The 17,866-nt window shown below is 41.7% G+C and overlaps 1 protein-coding gene across 5 annotated transcripts in view; it reads right to left on the bottom strand.

Annotated features, from left to right (window-relative positions):
- The window catches only part of PPARA (peroxisome proliferator activated receptor alpha), a 40,085-nt gene extending 24,082 nt beyond the window's left edge, over positions 1-16,003 (bottom strand). The window contains exons 1-5 of one of the 5 annotated variants that reach the window (XM_053942619.1): positions 9,254-9,344; positions 8,900-9,051; positions 6,484-6,606; positions 4,881-4,936; positions 1,325-1,457 (exon numbers count right to left, since the gene is read on the bottom strand). The gene's annotated coding sequence lies outside the window, so the exon portion shown is untranslated. Of the gene's footprint in view, positions 1-1,124; positions 1,144-1,324; positions 1,458-4,880; positions 4,937-6,483; positions 6,607-8,899; positions 9,052-9,253; positions 9,345-15,629 lie in introns of those variants that run through there. The other 4 variants (XM_053942617.1, XM_053942620.1, XM_053942618.1 and 1 more) reach the window with 4 other exon arrangements.
- Between the last annotated feature and the right edge of the window lie 1,863 nt (positions 16,004-17,866).

Here is a 17,866-nt window from a genome sequence, read left to right as displayed (position 1 = left end):
AGGAAAACATCATTAACTTTAAGCATAACTGTCTAGTAACTCTTCCTTACAAATGTGAAAATTCAGACATACTATATTTATGAAAAGAAAAAGCCAATTGCCACTAACTTAAAGTCAAACAAACACTTGGATGCACTTCCTGAAACTGATGGTAATTCAACAATATTTAGGGTTCATGTGGAAGCACAGACAACTTCAAATGCGTTCTTACAAAACAGGATATAGGAATACCTTTTGTTTTTTATCTGCAGAGCTTTATGTGTGATAGCAAGTGGTATATATTCTTGATAATAACATATTCTTTAGTATGTTATCATAATACATATATCATATATATAACATAACATATAACAGTAACATACTCTTTAGAAATTAGAATCCTTGCTGTGTTATAAATAAAAATATTTGTCTTTAGCTAAAATGTCATAAAAGAAGGATAAGAAATAATTACATAATCTTTTGTTTTCCAAGCATATTTAACCTTCCTATATTATTTCAACCTTGCTTATTCTTCAAGAGAAGAGCAAAGGATTGTTCCTATGACATAAATACTTCAACTGCATACAACCTCATTCAAGGCCACACATTATATTTGACAGATGCCAATTAATTTTGAGTTTATTGACTGGCAATGAAATTTTTGCAGCTGCATATGTTTTTGTGAGCTTAAATAGCACCATAAAAGTTTGGGAGCACTGAGGCAGTACCCAGATTTGAGAACTACCATTCACACAGGTGTTTACTATTGCCCCCTGCCCACATGGCACCCCCAAAGCATCACAAACACACTGTGGCTGCTTCAGCCTGAGCTCGCTTGTCCTCCTGTGCTGGCTGGAAACTGACAGGTCAAACAGAACAGACAATTGCTGAATTCATATTGCATCACTTCCCCAGCAGGGTCAATAATGTATTTTCCTTTCTTCCTCCCAGTCACCACCTTCCATGAAAATGACAGAACTTTAATGCCTTTGCAGCCATTACTGCTCTCTAATTTGAGAAGATTTGCAGGTTCAGAATTATTGGGCTGGGGGCACAGGACAGCAGACCATACTGCATATACCTGACAGGTAACTAGACCAGATGAGGTGAGAAAACAATCCTGAAAACTCTCTTCCAAGACTGACCTGGACATTTGCCTGCACTACCTCCTAATTCTTGCAGACGTCTTAATGGCAACATTCTTCCTGAATAAAGAGCTATTGTTTTGGAACAAAACTGTCAATCTAAAAGGAGAGGGAAAAAAGAAAATCACTTAAAACAAAAATTTGAAAGGTGTGTTTAGCATATTGATTTAAGATTGTGAAAAGTTACATCTGAGTCTTACCTGCCATTTAGTGATTAGGCCTTGCAACCTTTTTAGTAGGACTAAATTTTGACTGGATTTTGACTTAGACAGATACAACTTCTCCATCTGACAAATTCCCAAATTTTGCCACACTGATCTCATTACACATGTCCTGCTCAGAAAAATAGAAATAAAAAAAGCTCACAACTTTGCATCTGTACCTTTTCCTACAAAAGCTCTCCTACTTAAGACCAGTATTCCTTTCAAAGAGACATGAAGTCTCTTAGTTTTCTCTTTTCGTTTATAGCTTAAACTTCTAGCTTGGGCTCCTCATTGTTTTGGCTTGGGACAGAAGTCCAGTTGCTTTGGTATCTGATACTGCAATTTTTGCTTCCAAGATCAATAACAAAAAATATGTTTCTTCCTCAAGAATACCTCCTTTCAGTCATCAGCTCACTCCCCATCCCAAATCTCAGGTTACAGTCCTTGTCAATATTCTTTCAGCTATCTTATCCCTCTCCTCTATCACCCATATCAACCCATCCTCAAATCACCTCCTTCATCTCCTTGGTCCTCCAGTCTCCTGTCTCAGCTCCTCCAGCATCTGCACAGCTGCACCTGCCTCACCATCTGCAACTCCTCGCATGATTCATCACCAAACATAACAGACCAGGATTATTCACTGTTTGAAAAGCTACAGTGGAATTTACATCTGTTTCTGGAAGACATTCAAGAAGCCTGAATTTGCCTTCTTAGCAGAGAACACCACCACTGTGTATTTTCAGTGGTTTTATTTCACTGATAAACTTTATTCCCTTGTGCAGACATAATAACATGACTTATTTGATAAATTAAATTCAGCTTAACAGAGGGATTTAGATCCTTTAAAAATAATGACCCTCAAACAAAATATTACAGATTTAGGCCTCTTCTGCTTGCAAGTGTCGTTTTGAAAACTGAGTAATTCCAATAAGCCAGCTTTTATACTCTTCTACCTGCACATAAAAATCCAATGTCTTTTGTAACTAGCACCTGAAGCTGTGTAGTTTACTTAGTTTACTTACTCTTTATTGTGCTACAATTTTACTCATTCATTAGAAATATTTTTACAGGCTCCTGTTGCTCAGCTATTATATTCAAGTAAATAAACAAATGAAACCTGCTAAAAATAAACTAACTTCAATTTAATGTCATGCCACAACTCAGAGTGGAATGTGAAACAAAATGCTTTCACTTTTTGTTGCTGGGTTTTTTTTGTTGTTGGTTTTGTTTTTTGGGTTTTTGTGGGTTTTTTTTTGGTTAAGAAGAAGTCCTTCAGTTTTATTCTGACAATTCAGACATCCCTACCTTTAAAAGTTTTTCTTTGTGATAAATGTATCACGGAAAAACAAGGCTTACACTGAGTTAGCGTTACTGACAGGAGCCTTGGCAACAGGCATGAATGCAATTAATCTACATTTTTTGGCAAATGGACATCAAGTACTTGTACTTGCAAGCTCCTGATGTGTCAGATAGAGGATATACTTGGGACACATGACTTCACAGCTCTAAATCAGGTCACTCACTACAGTATACAGATCACAAGCCTCACACTCCTGCGTGATCAAAAAGTGGCAAACTATAACCAATTATTTTCCTGCCATATTTTCCTTGCTCATCCTCTATGACATGGAAGGTATCTGGTGCCCTGTTTAACAGCAATACCAGCACTGATGTACACCTGCCCCTCCACTCTTTTTAACCAAGGAAGCCTCTGAACTGCAGAAAGGTGGAGGAAGAACATGAGTCCAGTGAAATAACCAGGAAAAGAAAACCTCTTTAAAAAGCATGTATGTACTTTCATATTCCAGTTTTACTTCACTTTGTAAGGCATTTCAGCTGGCTTCTATCAGACATTGAAAGAGCAGTTATGAGGGACACAGCACACAGTCCCTCTCTGAAGCACAGCTTGAGTTACTGGTTGCAAAATAAGGTTACCTTAAGGGTACCTAGACAAGTCAGCTTAAGTAACATAATAGCTCCCTCACATCAAAAGGATATCCCTTCAGTAGCTCCCTGGCACTGCCGCACCTTCCCTCTCCCTCTGTCCTTCCAGCCACGCAGCTCGCCGGTGCCTGCGCTGGCCCTGGCGCTGCCGGATCCCTCTGGCCACCTCTGGCACCGTGAACGACCCGGGGCCGGAGCTGCTCCGGAGCCTCCCCGACTCTGCTCTGGCCCGCAGCAGCCTAACAGGCTCCCAGGAGAGAGCCCAGCCCGGGGCATGGCACGCTGCTCGGCCTCCCCGCAATCCCGACACTGAGCCAGCTCCCGGGAACAGTCCCTGGCCAGTTTCATTCCCCAGCACAGACACAGCCTCGGTGAAACAGTTCCATTCACTGAATCGGTAACACAGGAAAACCACAGACAGCTACAGAGAGCTGAACAGACCCACTGAGGGCAGCTAACAGGATGGACAGAGCCGTATGGATGGGAGAAGGAAAGAAGGAGCCTAGATCAGATTCAGCCATGCTGTGTAGCCACACTTCTTGCTGTAGCCCATCTTTGCAGGGCTGTCAGTAACCACTGAGAGAGGACATCCCATTCTTTTTTGCATTTATGTATTCATTCATACACACACCCCCTTGCCTTGTAAAAGAGAAATATAATGAATGATGGCTGCAAATGGAACAATTCCATGTTCTTAGAGGATAATCACTATTACATTTCCATGGGATTTATAATCTTGAGAAAATGCAACTTCTTGTAAATTTGGTTAGAATGACAGCAGCTTAGTAAGCTGAAAGTCAGGTGCCTAGAAGATACAATTATCTTGAAAATTTGACAGCTGTTTGAAAATATTGGCCTGTTTATGCACAGTTACATCTGTACATCTCCAGCATAGAATGACAGGTACAACTGCTGCTTTGTTCAGAGGCAGTAATCCTGGGCTGCTTGTCTCTTACTTATCTAGGTACTAAAGCTTGTCTCTTACTTACACAGGTACCAAAGCTGAGACCTGATTTGATCACACTGGCCTGCTTAACTGCACACAGCATGTCCTTTATCCTGAGGTGGGCAAGAATATATAAACTTCACTTGTTTTTTATATATATGTATACACATATATATAGCTATTTTGTAATCTTCCACTGAAAACTGCCAACAAACCAACAGTACTCACTTATGACCCATGGGCTGCAATTAATTGTATTTTAACATCAGAGTGTAGGAATTAATTGACAGCTGTACTGGAGGATTTCTCCACTCTGTTGGACAGAATGCCACCAGGCACTAATAAACACAAGCCTCCAAAGCAGTCTCCTGACACAACACCCACCTTCTCCCTCCTCCTCCCCCACAGATCCAATTGGTTCCACATTATATTCTTCAGCCTTACTACTCCAGGGAACATTTTCCATACGTGTTGAATAAAGATGCCAGAGAGTTTGGTTTGGTTTTGTTTGGTTTTGCTTAATGGGAGCCTGCCCCATGACTCCAGTGTCAGGTACTTTGTACCATTCTTCCTGAAGCAGTAATACTGACAGCAAACATCATCAGTAATTCAAGTCTTCACTTTCAAGTAAGGTTTTGCAAATAAGACATGAGCTGTTCTTACCTTCTGAACATTCATGTTCAGTGGTTTGCTCTGTGATTTCTTATATCAATCATTTCCTGTAAATAATTTTTAAAACAAAACAGGCATGTAGCACTTATTTGTGTAATGAAACAAAGAATGGCAATACAAGCCTATATTCAGGTAATAGAACTTAGCATAACAGTGCTGGATGCATGGATATACACAACAAAACAGTAAGACTTGCCTCCAAATCTTAATCACAGGCTGTAGAATAGTTTCAAATGGTCCACTTTTATGATTTTTTTGTTGTTGTTAAATGTAAATAATATTAAGTCATTGCAGTATTATTTTTCCATTTAAAATACATCAAACTCTAAACCATTCACCATGATAAGTTCTCACAGCTTCAGGATGTTATACACTCAAAAATGAGTAAGGATTTGCTCAACCAGCACACCAAACAGCAGCTCTGGTTTCCTTCTATGTACTTCTCAACAAAATGAAAACAAACTAATGAGATACAAAAATGTGAAATATGAAAATATTGGACTAACTTGCTTTCACACGTATTTCATCTGCCTGGAAACATGCCAAAGAGCTGTACAACCTCAGTACAACTTCAGCTCACTGCTCTGAGTTCCTCAAGGCAGGCACATTTTGGAACAAGTTTCTTTTACTATTTGGAAAGATTTAGTGAATAATTTCCCAGTTTATACATATTTTAAAAACCATGACAGTATATCAGCATTTTTAGAGAGGGATAGGTAATTTGCCAAATGCTTGCCAATCTCTCCTACTCTTAGTGTTACCACAGGCATCAGACAACTTGAACTTAAACCAATACATTTAGATGAATACAGCACTACAGAACGAACTATGCCTCTTTGGTAGTTTACATCTTTCCAAAGTATAAAAAATTTTAACCCCATACACACATTTTAAGACTTAGCAAAGACACACACAAACCAGTCACACAACAACTCAAGCCTCAGTCAGGATTCAAGTGCCCAGGAGTTGTGGTTTATAATCTGTAGTAATCTGTGCATGAGAAGTCCTTCACTGGACACAGAAATTACACTTCTTAGATATTTAAAGATACATGCAATGCACTTATAAATAAATATTGTTTCATAAGCAGAAGCTATGGGAAGTGGTATGAGGAAGTGGAGTCAGATTTGGCAACATCTCAATGCCACATGCAATCTGGTCACACAACAGTCTCCTCATATTACTTGAGTATCTTTAAAACATGTAAAATATCACACTCTTGGGAGAGATTTTAGTTTTGAGGATTGTGATGATCAAGAGCCTAACCTTACTAGGCTTTCTGCTTCAATGAAAAATTCAGCCTTCTACTTCATAAAATGTCATTCAATATTTAATTTAACAGACCTGGTCCTTCGAAATGCTGAGCATTCTACTTCTAAAATATTAAGAATTCAGAATTCTACTGACTAGCACCTAAGACAGCAGTAGATATCAGACTATATGGAAATTTTACTTTGTTCTCCTGATTGTGCTACTATTTTCTGTTTATCAATTATTTATTGCCACTACATGCTCAGATTTCTTTCTTTGTCATTTGAATATGCATTAATCATTCTTTACAGAGATTCAATGCCCAGTCCATGTATATACTTACCCCTTCAAGCAGCATCTTGCAAGGCTGAAACAGAAGGTATTTTCCAAAATTTCTTCCCCTTCCATTTCATGTGCAGATTGGTGATAACAAGCAGTTCTTCATCAATAAAAAGCTGCTGACATTCTTAAAAAAAAAAAAAAAAAAAGTGTCAATAAAATTTCCCAGGGCTTATTATACTGATTTTACATAGCTATGATGTAATGTAACTTCAGAAAAATATTTCTTTATGCTTCTTCTGAAAAAAAAAAAAAGTTTTCATTTCACTTGGGCTAAGACAATTTTTTAAATGACTGAGTTTTTTAATATGTCCCTAGTTTTACAGCAGGACCACACTGACATCTAGCTAACTAGGGAATATAACTGGTATATCCCAATATAATTTGGATTTTTTCCCTTCATACTAAAAGAATTCAAAACCACTCAGCTGAGAACACTATAATGACAGCCCTGTGCTACTTTAATTATCTGTTATAGAGTAAAATACTTTTACTCTAAAGAGAATTCTCACAAAGTCTCTCTGTGGAAACATTTACAGTAGTTATAGTTACCAAGGTGCACACACAGCCCCATGAGATGTCTTTGCAATTGATCTTTATTTTGAGGATTTACATCTCAAAGGTAGAGATTTTGTTTTTATATACTTTATAAGGCATATATATAATAAAAAAGCATACACAGCTAAAAATATCAAGCAAATTAGAGATGCAGAGAGATTTTGAAAAAGTGGATTAAAAAAAAGTTTAAATTCCAAAATTATGTAAGAAAATACGCTTGTGCATTTACTAAATATGAATTCAACTTCATTTATTTTCCAAGATAAGTATGGTGTTCTGTTTTTCCCCTTTGCAAAAATATGACATGTGCAATAGAAGCAGAACTCAGAACCCAAATCTCATCAGGAAAGCTATAGAAAAGTAAGGACAAGAATAGAGCTGTTTGCAATTCTGAAGTACAAGCTGCTTCTGAAAAAATAATAAGAAAAGTTATGTTTCCTTGCCTGCTTTGGGACAACAGTGAGCATTATAATCCATTCTTTAGAACAAGATTAGTATCTTAGGCCATATATCCTACTCTCCTGTAGCACATTATTGTCCCTTATATGTTTATAACACTCCGCACATGAACTATTAGAAGCATAACAACACAAAATCACAACTGAAGCGTAACCCTCTCTCCATGGTTTAAAATTCATGATACCCTTTATGAAGACTACTACTATTAACAGAAAATGAGGACACTAAAGAACTGCTGAAAAGCAAATGACAAACCCACAAGGTGTTTCCAATAGGTAGCCAAAAATCCCTATGCACCTGACAGTCAATATAAGGCACCAACAGCTTGATAAGAATACTTTTTTGGACCATGCTAAGAGTTCCTTCCAAACATGGGAAAAGACAGCAAGCATGCTGTTTGGGGAGTTCCACAAACCTCCGATAAGGTCTGCATACTCTCATCCTTCCAATACACTACATTGTATTACTTGAAATTCCCAAAGTTGCCACTCAAAGTCACTACGAGCTGATGGCCGCTCGGTAGCTCATGCCAGCAAACAAAAGTTATGATACTGGTTTAGGTTTAGCAGACGTGTGACCACATCACATGAACCACAAGTGCCTCAGTTCCAGCATGAGACCAGGTAGCAGCCTCAATGCTAAGTCAATGATTCAGGATTAACAATGGAAATCGTTTTTACAGCTGATCCATTTTGCTGCCTGCAAAGCAAATCTTAATAGGCGAGCAGTGGCAGATGCCAATGAGAAAGTCTGTGCATGCTCTGTAATACAAGGAGTTTGACCACGATTTTCCTTCACAACAAAACTTATGCAACACCTTTATTAGTGCAGTCTACTAAGACACCCAATACCAAAAGTGCCAAACATTATCATTCCAGATAATCCTGTATGACGAATCCTGTGCTCATACTACTTCCATCAGAGAGCTTAGGAACAGCTTCCCGTATCACTGAGTGAGACTGGGCCAATCTTAATATGAATACAAGGCAACACCTTTTCGTACTCTTTTCCTTTCTTACTTCTGGAATACTTTTTGAAAAGCAAGTATCCAGCCCCACAGGGACAACCAAGAACGCGGCAAACCACAAAAGCAAGCCCCGGAGGCGTTCCCGCTGACCTGCTCCTCGCTCCCAGGCCAGAGGACCCTCCTCTGACCAGCCGACCGGGAAAAGCACAACCCGCCTGACCGAGCCAAGCCAACAGCGGGAACCTCCAAGCACGCACTTTCTGCCTAGTGCCCGAGTTCATCCCAGGTTAAGGGCAACCCAGATGTTCCATTTAGGAGACATGACAGTTGCCAACCGGCCCCTCGTGTGACAGCCCCTCGCATTACGCCCTTCTCTGTTCCCACCTCCAGTGCCCTGAAATCCCTCTCCCCTGAGGCTTCCCGGGTGGCTCTTTACCTGCGCCGGGCTGGCTCTGCCCGTCCCGCAGCCCCTCGGCCCCGTTCCCGCAGCCGGGGGCGGGCGCCGCTCCGATCGAGCAGCGGGAGCCGCTACAGCATCTCCCCGGGCCGGCTACCTCCGCCTGCTGTCCGCCGCCGCTCCGCCGAGGGCTTCACACCGCGGGGCCGGGAGATAAGTAATAGCGAATAGCAAGGGAGGGGAGGAGAAGAAAGGACAGGTCATTAGCAAAGCCGCCGCCGCGTTAGCGAGCCGGGGGCGTCACCCAACCCCGGGCGGGCGCTCCCGCCTCCTGCCGGCGCCCCGGCCGGGACACGGGCACCGCGCGGGTAGAGGCCGCCCCTAAGGCAGTACCGTGCATCGCTGCCACGCGCTGCGCAGGGCGGGGCCGGGCCGAACCGCGTCCCCGGCTGGCGGCGGGGAGGGAACGGGAGCGGGGAAGGAGCTGGGAGGGAACGGGAACGGGAGCGGGGCGGGAGCGGCCGGTGACAGGTCCCGGAAGTGAGGTCGGCACACACCCCCCGCCGCGGCCGCGCGCCATTGGCGGGGCGGGGGCGGCCCCGCTCCCCTCACGCCCCTCACTGTCCTCACACCCCTCATTTCCTTAGCAGTCCTCATTGCCCTCACACCCCTCACTGCCCTCGCACCCCTCATTTCCTTAGCAGTCCTCATTGCCCTCACATCCCTCACTGCCCTCACACTCCTCATTGCCTTCACTCCGTTCACTGCCCTCACATCCCTCACTGCCCTCACACTCCTCATTGCCTTCACTCCGTTCACTGCCCTTGCATTCCTCGCTACCCTCCCTCCTTTCACACCCCTGCCACCCCTCACTGCCTACATTGCCCTCACATCCCTCTACTTTAAACTCCTCATTGCCCTCACTCCCTTCATAAGCTTCATACCCTTCAGACCCCTCACAACCCCCTGGCCCAAATTCCCTCCGTGCCCCCGCATTTTTATCGGGACACGGGGCTGAGGGGGTCGAGCGTGAGACCCCGGGATGTCCGGTCAGGGGCGCATAAAGCCCCGCCGGCCGGAGGGGCGGCCCGGCTGCCGCGGGCACGGTGAGCGCCGCCTGCCTGAGGGCCGGCAAGGAGGGGCCGTGGCTGTGCCCATCCGTCGCTCTACGAAACACTTCTCAAAATCATATAAATGCGTGTTTGCCTTCACGTTTGCATATCATGTGGGGAAGAAAAAAAATAACCAACTAACTAACCAATCAAAACCAAAATTTAATCAGGAACCCGACTTAATTAGTGAGTTGAGTAGCCAATGGCACAGTACCGGGATGATAAAACAAGACTCACTTCAGATGTTTCCAATGGGAAGTTAAATGAGGCCTAGAAAGAGAAGAGAGCACTGTTTGGGGGGTTTGGTCCATACCACAGTGAGCACTACACTTAATTCCATAAATTTCTCATAAATTTGGGTTTAGCACGTGGCCCTGGACACCAGAGCACTCAGTGCAGAAACAACAGTAACAATGGAGGCTGAAAAGCCCCCAAAGGACCAGCCAGCGAAAGGCAATATTGACCAATGAAAACAGAAGATAACTAAAAGCCTTATATTGATTTAAAGTGTTTCAAACTGGTTCTGGTCACAGTTCGACTTCTCAACTACTAGAGCTGCTCCATGGTCTGTCCCAAGCTGGGCCAACACCCTATGCCACAAGAATCAGTTGATTTAGCAGGTTAATTCCCAGGTTTAACACCTACATATTTCACCACAGGTGAGGTGACATGATGCAAGTGCTGCAGTACAATTTTCTAGAGTGAGATGTTGGAATGGATGTAGGCTTTTGCCTGGGGAATATGCACGTTTTGAGGGATTTGCCACAGTTGCCAGTGAGAGGCATGCCGGGCTGACTCAGCTTTTTATCCACACCTCATCTTGTCCTGACTCACACACAAGTGCTGTCCCAAAGGCAGTAAAACACAAAATATTTATTGGAATTCAAAATGAGTTGTGGGTTGCTTCCTGTTTATGACCTGTGGGCTCCTCAGCCTACACCAAAAATGTAGCAAGCTCCATCTGCAGCAAGGAGGGCTGTGTTACTCCAGGCATGGAGGAGAGCGCTCTTAACCCCTGTTCTGGAAGTGATTCTTCTGAAGAACTTGGAAACGTTTTGTCCATGAAAATGACTGGTGTTGCAGAAAGTGGTAAAGGAGGAGAATGTATGCCATGCTTAAAATATCTGCACAGGAGACTGCAGTAAACTATTTTGTACTGAAAGAGCTTTTATTGACAATTATTGGATTGTGTAAATTTGTGTCACAATTTAAATCTTAATCCCATACTAAATATAAAAATCCATTAGCTATTTAAATGTGCAAGCTTTTAGAAATCAGAAGTTAGATTATTTACCAGGTTTTTAGCTACAATAACCTTCAATTAGTTTTATATTCTATTAATATGCAATAACCTTATTACAATTGCCTAACAGTTTGACAGTTGTGGAAGAAGCAGCCACATTTGTGCAGTTGTTGATTTTCCATCTTTCCAGTAGCCAGCTGGCTTTGTCAGAGGCCTGCACAGCCACACACAGCATTTCTATCACAAAAGAGATATTCATTTGCAAGAGAGAAATGCCTTTTCATTTACTTAAAGGCCAGATATGGAGTCTCTCATAACAATTCTGTGGGAGCAGATGAGCAGCTCCAAGTCAGCACAGACTCATTCAGAACTTTGGGAGGACAGACCATACCAGGGAAAATTGGCAGCGCCTTTGCCACCTCCTCCAGCTACGGGTAGAATGCAGGAAGTGGGCTGACCCTGTGCTCAAATATTTGCTGTGGTTTCTCTTGCTGATTTGATGATAGAGATTTTAACAGACAATGGGCCTTGTTTTTGCTGGGTCATCGTAAAATACTTCTACGACAAAGTTGATAGAGCCATAGAGCCTTCCCATTTGAGTATTTATTTGAAGTGGGAACTGCAGAAACCCAGTGTTGTAGCCAGCACTTTATCAGCTGAAATAGCATACACAGGGTTCTGTTTCTCTATCAGTGCCTACTGAAGCCTTACAGAATTAACATGTACTAATGGAAAATTAATTACATTAATCTTTGAATCATTCTTATTAAAAGAATAGAAGAGGCTGGACAATCACAAAGCAAGAAGTTTTGTGAGCAGACGTCACTAGCAGAAGTCTAGAAAACTGTCAGAGTGTAATTTGATTTTTTTTCTGTATAACTTTGTGCATGCTGGATCCTGCCCCTTTGTGTCTGGTCAAAATATGTCAAAGCCAAAAGTCCCATGTAATAATGAACAGAAGAGGATTAAATCTGATTTATTTAATATACACACTATGCAAATCATTGTTAAAAGCACAATTCTCTCTCATTAAATCAAACCCCTTAAAAAAACCCAAACAACATCCAAGAAAACTGGTGAAGCAGAGGAGAGACCATTGAGATGTATCTACCCTGAGCTTTCCTTATGAAGCTCTCTCTCAGCATAGCAGTCTGGGTACAGAAATATCTGTGCTGCTTTGTTTTGCTGTTGATTTTAGGTCAGGCTGGATTTGAGGGCTGGTTGTTTTTAGATGCATGTCTCTCTCCTGGATTAGAACAAAGCTCTAAGGCTAAAGGTGATAAATGAAAACATTTAGATAAGTCACATGAGACTCATTTGCCTCATTTTCCTATGACAGGTTTTGGATGGAAGCAGGATGCAACTTACAAGTTTACACAAGCCTACTGTTCCACAAAACTATTTAGACATTCAATGTTTAAAAAAATCTAAGATGAGATTATATTTCCCAACAAAATAAGCAATGAAGCTGTTACTTACATTTAATTTCTGTTAGAGATGTTTACCATGCCACCCCATCTATATAAGGTATAGCCTTGGTCATTCAGATAATTTCTTTTCATGTTTGAAAGTTACTTTGCTCATTACTCTTCACTTACTGAAACAATTCATAACTTGCCAGAGCATCAAGATCAAACATTGCAGGTGTCCATAAATTTCTTCCTGTGTCAAAAAGACTTCAGAACAGTTGCATGTAAGATCATGGTGCTTTAAACTTATTAACCCTTCTTAAGCCAAAATGTTTAGAATTCCTCTCATTACTCTTTATGCTGGTGCTGTCATTGCTGCTATGGGTTTTCACTACATGATTGCCAGTCAGGTTGAGAACTGGTGAAGTTTTGGGTTTTTTTTTAGTGTTTACCCCCTCATCAGTATTACAACCAGTGTGTTTAATTTCTTTGTTTTAATAAAAAAAAAAGCTCTTTAAAGAAAACTATTACCAGAACAAGCACCTTTCTTACAGTAAAGCAGGATGTCCCAAATCTTTATTCTGAGGGAGAGCCCATGTTGGATTGGGAGGAAGCAGAGGGGAAAATTACTGACTTGAAAACACCTTATGGCAATAAGCAATTACTCTTAAAACTCAGCTGTGGCTATTCTTTCCCAAATTTGCCCTACCTTCTCATCTGAATGATTTCTTTCTCCAGTGTAATATTCCTTTTCTATACATTTCTTTTTGTGCTGGACACTGCATTACCAGATTCAGCAGGATTTAGCAAGTTTATTTATGCATTTTGTTTTTGGTCTCTGGGAACTGCTAGAAATCAGTTAAACTTAATATAATAAACATATACATTTTTAGAAAACAAATCACTGCTTGGTATCTTGAACTGGGGTGGATTGCTCCTTCCTTTCTTTGATGAATGTGGTGCTTGCCATAGTGTGACTGAGGGAACAAGTTTCCTCCTTTTTAGGCAGATTTTTCCCTATTATCCTTGGAAATAAATATACTCTTAATTTAATTGTTTAATGCATTTTAATTTATTTATCCCAGTATTTCCAGTCCTTTGAACTGAATACTATTTGAACGTTTCCTGTTTCAAAGAAAGAGTTTCTTTCTGGTCCAGCTTTCCCACTTGTTCCTACTTTTGTTTTGTTGCCTCAGTGAAGTCTTTGTTGCCCCCTTTTCCCCAGTCTCAGTTTCCCAGTTGGTGTTTTATCCATGTCACTGAGATTCTCTTCTTGGGTGATATACTTAAAATCTGTCCCTGTTTTCGCCCCCGTAACTATGATTCAAATCTTACTCACGAGTGGCTATTGCAACATATCTTTTGGCCCTCATTCTCTCCTGTCTCCAGCTAAAGCTAACTTTCACTGTCCCCTCTCAAGTCTCTTTTCTATTTACGTCAACTCTGTACCCCCTTTGATGTCTGCTTCCAATTCCCAAATCTTCTTTCCTGTCACTTCTGGTGCACTCTCTACTGTCCTTTACCAATCCTGCAGGAAACCTGCTCCTTCCCTGCACAGCCTGTACATGAGCATGACACAGCAAAACAAAGAAGCAAGACAGAATAAACAATTATTAGCAATTTCTACTTGGTTTTCTTTTTAACATGTCCTCCTATGCATCTCTGCAGTCTGTATTTATTCCTTTGCATACCTTGATCAGTTTATGCTGTCACTGGTCAATTTTCCCAGCATCAATGCTTATCTATCCTTGTCTAGCTCTAGTTGTAGACTTAATATAAGTTGCAGAAGTTTCTGGGCCTTCACTCATGTTTTATGCAGATTTCAAGAAGGAATTGCTGTGAAAATATCAGTGTGCCCTAAATAATTTTGCTTTGTAAATAATTCCGTCCAACTGCAGAAATTAAAACTGAAGTTGCAACTTCCATTTGCCTCCATACCCTGGACAGCTCATGCACCAGAGGTGTAAGCACACCTTTAGCAAGGAGATGCAGTGGTTGTACAAGCTGTACTGCTGCCAGAGCACCCAAGGAGATGCAGTGGTTTGTGCACACATTGTGCAACTTCCAGAGCACCTGAGGATATGCAGTGCCAATCGTGCATGTGTGCTTGTTTTGGTGCAAAGTCCCGCGGCTCCTGATGGGGAGCTCAAAGCTAAGCCGATTTGGGTCTGTTTGGTTTTAGCAGAGGCAATTAAAGGGAAAGTACAGGTTGCTGCCATTTCCGGAGTTGGCAGCATGTGGCACACAGCAGGATATTTGCCGGGTGGTAGTGGTACTGTGTGTCCACACCAGTGCATTTCCCAGAGCTCATCTAATCACAGATTTGCAGTTCTCCAGGGTCCTTAATGCAAGCAGTTTCTTTCCCTTGTACTGCTTGTACTTATCTCCCCCGGAGGAAGGGGAAGTATTTCTACTGTGCTGTCAAGTAAAAATGTCGAGTTTGGGTGTGTAAATGTGAGACTTAGTCAAAGCAATTAGCTGAGTAACCATTGAGCTTAAATTGTTTTCCTACCCTGTTTCCAGCCGGTGATTAACACCCGCTGTGATACACACCCAACCTTTTCCAGCACTCACAAGTGATACACCGAGCCTCAGCCACAGCTGCCTTGGGATGAACAATCATACAGCTCATTTCGGACCTCTCTGCTCAATCGTTGCACATCTAAAAGTCAGACTTCAAAACAAAGGCACATATAATGGGGCTGATGCTTTGTAGGTACCAGTTTTTCCTTTAAACTTTGACTGTGCACGTTCCTGTTCAAGTACTTCTCACTGCTCTTCACACTGACCAGCTTTGCTATGTGAATAGGAGCTGCTCGTAACTAAGTCCTAGACAGGTATTTTTAAAGCAAGACTGTACTTCTAAAATTGTTTAAAGTGTTTGATAAAATAATTTGTAAACAGGATGTTAAAAAACATAGAAGAGGGAGGTCAGAGGAGACTTGAAAACACATTGTTATAAAACAGATTAACAAGCTCATTATTGGCTAGAAATTGAGGCTTACCCCAGGCCAGCAAAAGAAAGGTCACAGTTTTCTGATTCTGTGGCCTCAGAAAGATCCCAACATCCAGTACCACCTTTTATTTGTCCTCATGCCATGCTGCATTACTCCTCAATCTTGCCAATTCCAGCTTTTTGCTGTGCTGTGAACCAGATCAGGGAACCTGTTCCACTGAAAAATAGGAAATAGCAGCAGAAAGTAAGAATAATTTCATGATCTAATTCATGGCATGTGCCTCACATCTGGGAGGAGCACTGGCTGAATTTCTGCCCTCTGCACTACCCTGGAAATCAGCCTGGCATCAAACCCTGGTCCAGCCTCACCAAGGACATGGAAAAGGCGACCGTGGCAGGGAACCTGAGGGATAAGGAAATAGAGGGAAGAGCTTCTTTCAGTGACTACAGGGAACCCTGGGAAAGGAGGTGATTTTCAGCTGGATCATGAGGAGCAAAGCCAGAGGATATCTGCTGGAGTGTGGGCAAGTCCGGCTTATTTGGACATAAGGAATGTAAACAGCAGCAGGCGCCTTTGTGGGGAAGGACGTCATTGCAGCAACACGAAAGCATCAACTGCTAACACTGTATTTATCCAAACCGTAAAGAACAATTTTAAATAAGAAGAGGTTTCAAAGCTGTGTTTAGCTGGAAGAACTGTGTGGGAGAGGGGTGGATACCTTTGGACTTTGTTAATAATTAAGTGGAGGAGTGTGTTAAAGCCTATGGAATGGACAGCATGGTAGTAAAAATACCATGACTCATTGAAGCTGGAGGTTAGCAAACAGTCCCAAGTAAACAAAATTGCACATGACAGATCCTTGTGTATAAGACCCATCTCTCTTTAGTGAAACCGAGCCTGAAATGCTCCATTGGCTTCTGAAAACCTCATGACCTTGTGGAAACGATTTGATGCTGAACCTGCAAGAAAAGAAATAGATGAAAATCCAGCATGTTTTCCATGCAATATTCAGCATATTTTCCAAACAGTTTTTTTCTCATAATAATCCCTGAGCTAATGTCTTTCCAGTTAAAAAAAAAACAATTTTCTCGTATCATTTCATTCACTCCAAATGCAGCAAGAGCCAGAAGAAAAATCTGGATATATGGTTTAAAAGAGGCAAGGACAAGAACTTGTTTAAGGAGCAGCCTGTGAAGTCTGCTTTTCTGTGTACTAGTGTTATCAGAGATTTAGTTTTTAATTGAATTGTTTCACAGATCTTCCCCCACTAAAAAAAGAATTTGTTACTATCTTTTGCATATATTAATATAATTGTCTCCCTTTCTCCCTTTTTACCTCCTGTTTATGTCTTGAGGTACATTTGGCTCTAGAAACTGGCAAATAAAATCCATAAGGTTTGAATGTAGAGCAGCAAATACACCAAAGCTGGTCTTCTGCCAGCTACCTGCCTCTCAGGGTGCACACACACTGGTTGTCTGGCTTTGCCCTTTCTACAGCCATAGCTGGAGACCCCAGAAATTCCCAAACCACTGGAAAATGCTGACAACAGGACAGATAGATCACTGATGCCATTCTGGGAGCCTCCGAGAAGAAGAACCATCGTACAAGAGTGGTTAATTAGAGCTGTATCATAGAGTTTTGCATCCATTTAGAGTTGCTATCTGACAGCAGTTGCTCTGATTACCTAATTCATCTGTGTGCAATTCTGCAAATATTTGTTAGAGAACACAAAATATTTGCTGTTTTTCCTGGGGTTCAATATTACAAATGTTTGTTCAATATCCAGCCTGGGATTTTCAAATGTTTCTGATATCTCAGTATACCTCCAATTTATTTCTATTTAATCTGGTAAGAAAAAAAGATCTTGTCAATATAGCTGCCCTGTACATCTCATTCATGTTTACATTCTGGGAGTTTGCCTTTTGGAGCTGTGCAGAAGGTAAAGTGCCCTGTCACTGTCCTACATGCCACCAGGTTTGTCACAGCACACGGACACGCACAGAAAGCCTCAGATGCCCCGCACAGAGCGAGGTTCCCGTGGCACTGCAAACGGGGAAGGCAAGGCACTGTTATGTTATCACAGGGTAAGTGAGGTTAGATGAACCGAGGGTGTGAGTGTGCTGACATCACCTGATTACTTGGTGGTGCAATTACAGGAGCTGTGTCTCCACTCAGATTTTACAGTTAGATTAGCTATTTACCTATGACCAGTAAAACTCTAATTCCAAAAACTCTAATTTTTGACCCAGTAAAATTCTAATTATAACACAAAGTGAAAAAGTGAA

The sequence above is a fragment of the Vidua chalybeata genome, chromosome 5 (genome assembly GCF_026979565.1).
Source record: "Vidua chalybeata isolate OUT-0048 chromosome 5, bVidCha1 merged haplotype, whole genome shotgun sequence".
In the NCBI taxonomy this organism is placed as follows: domain Eukaryota; kingdom Metazoa; phylum Chordata; class Aves; order Passeriformes; family Viduidae; genus Vidua; species Vidua chalybeata.
Note: the sequence above shows the minus strand (reverse complement) of the source record. Positions and strands in the feature narration are given on the sequence as shown.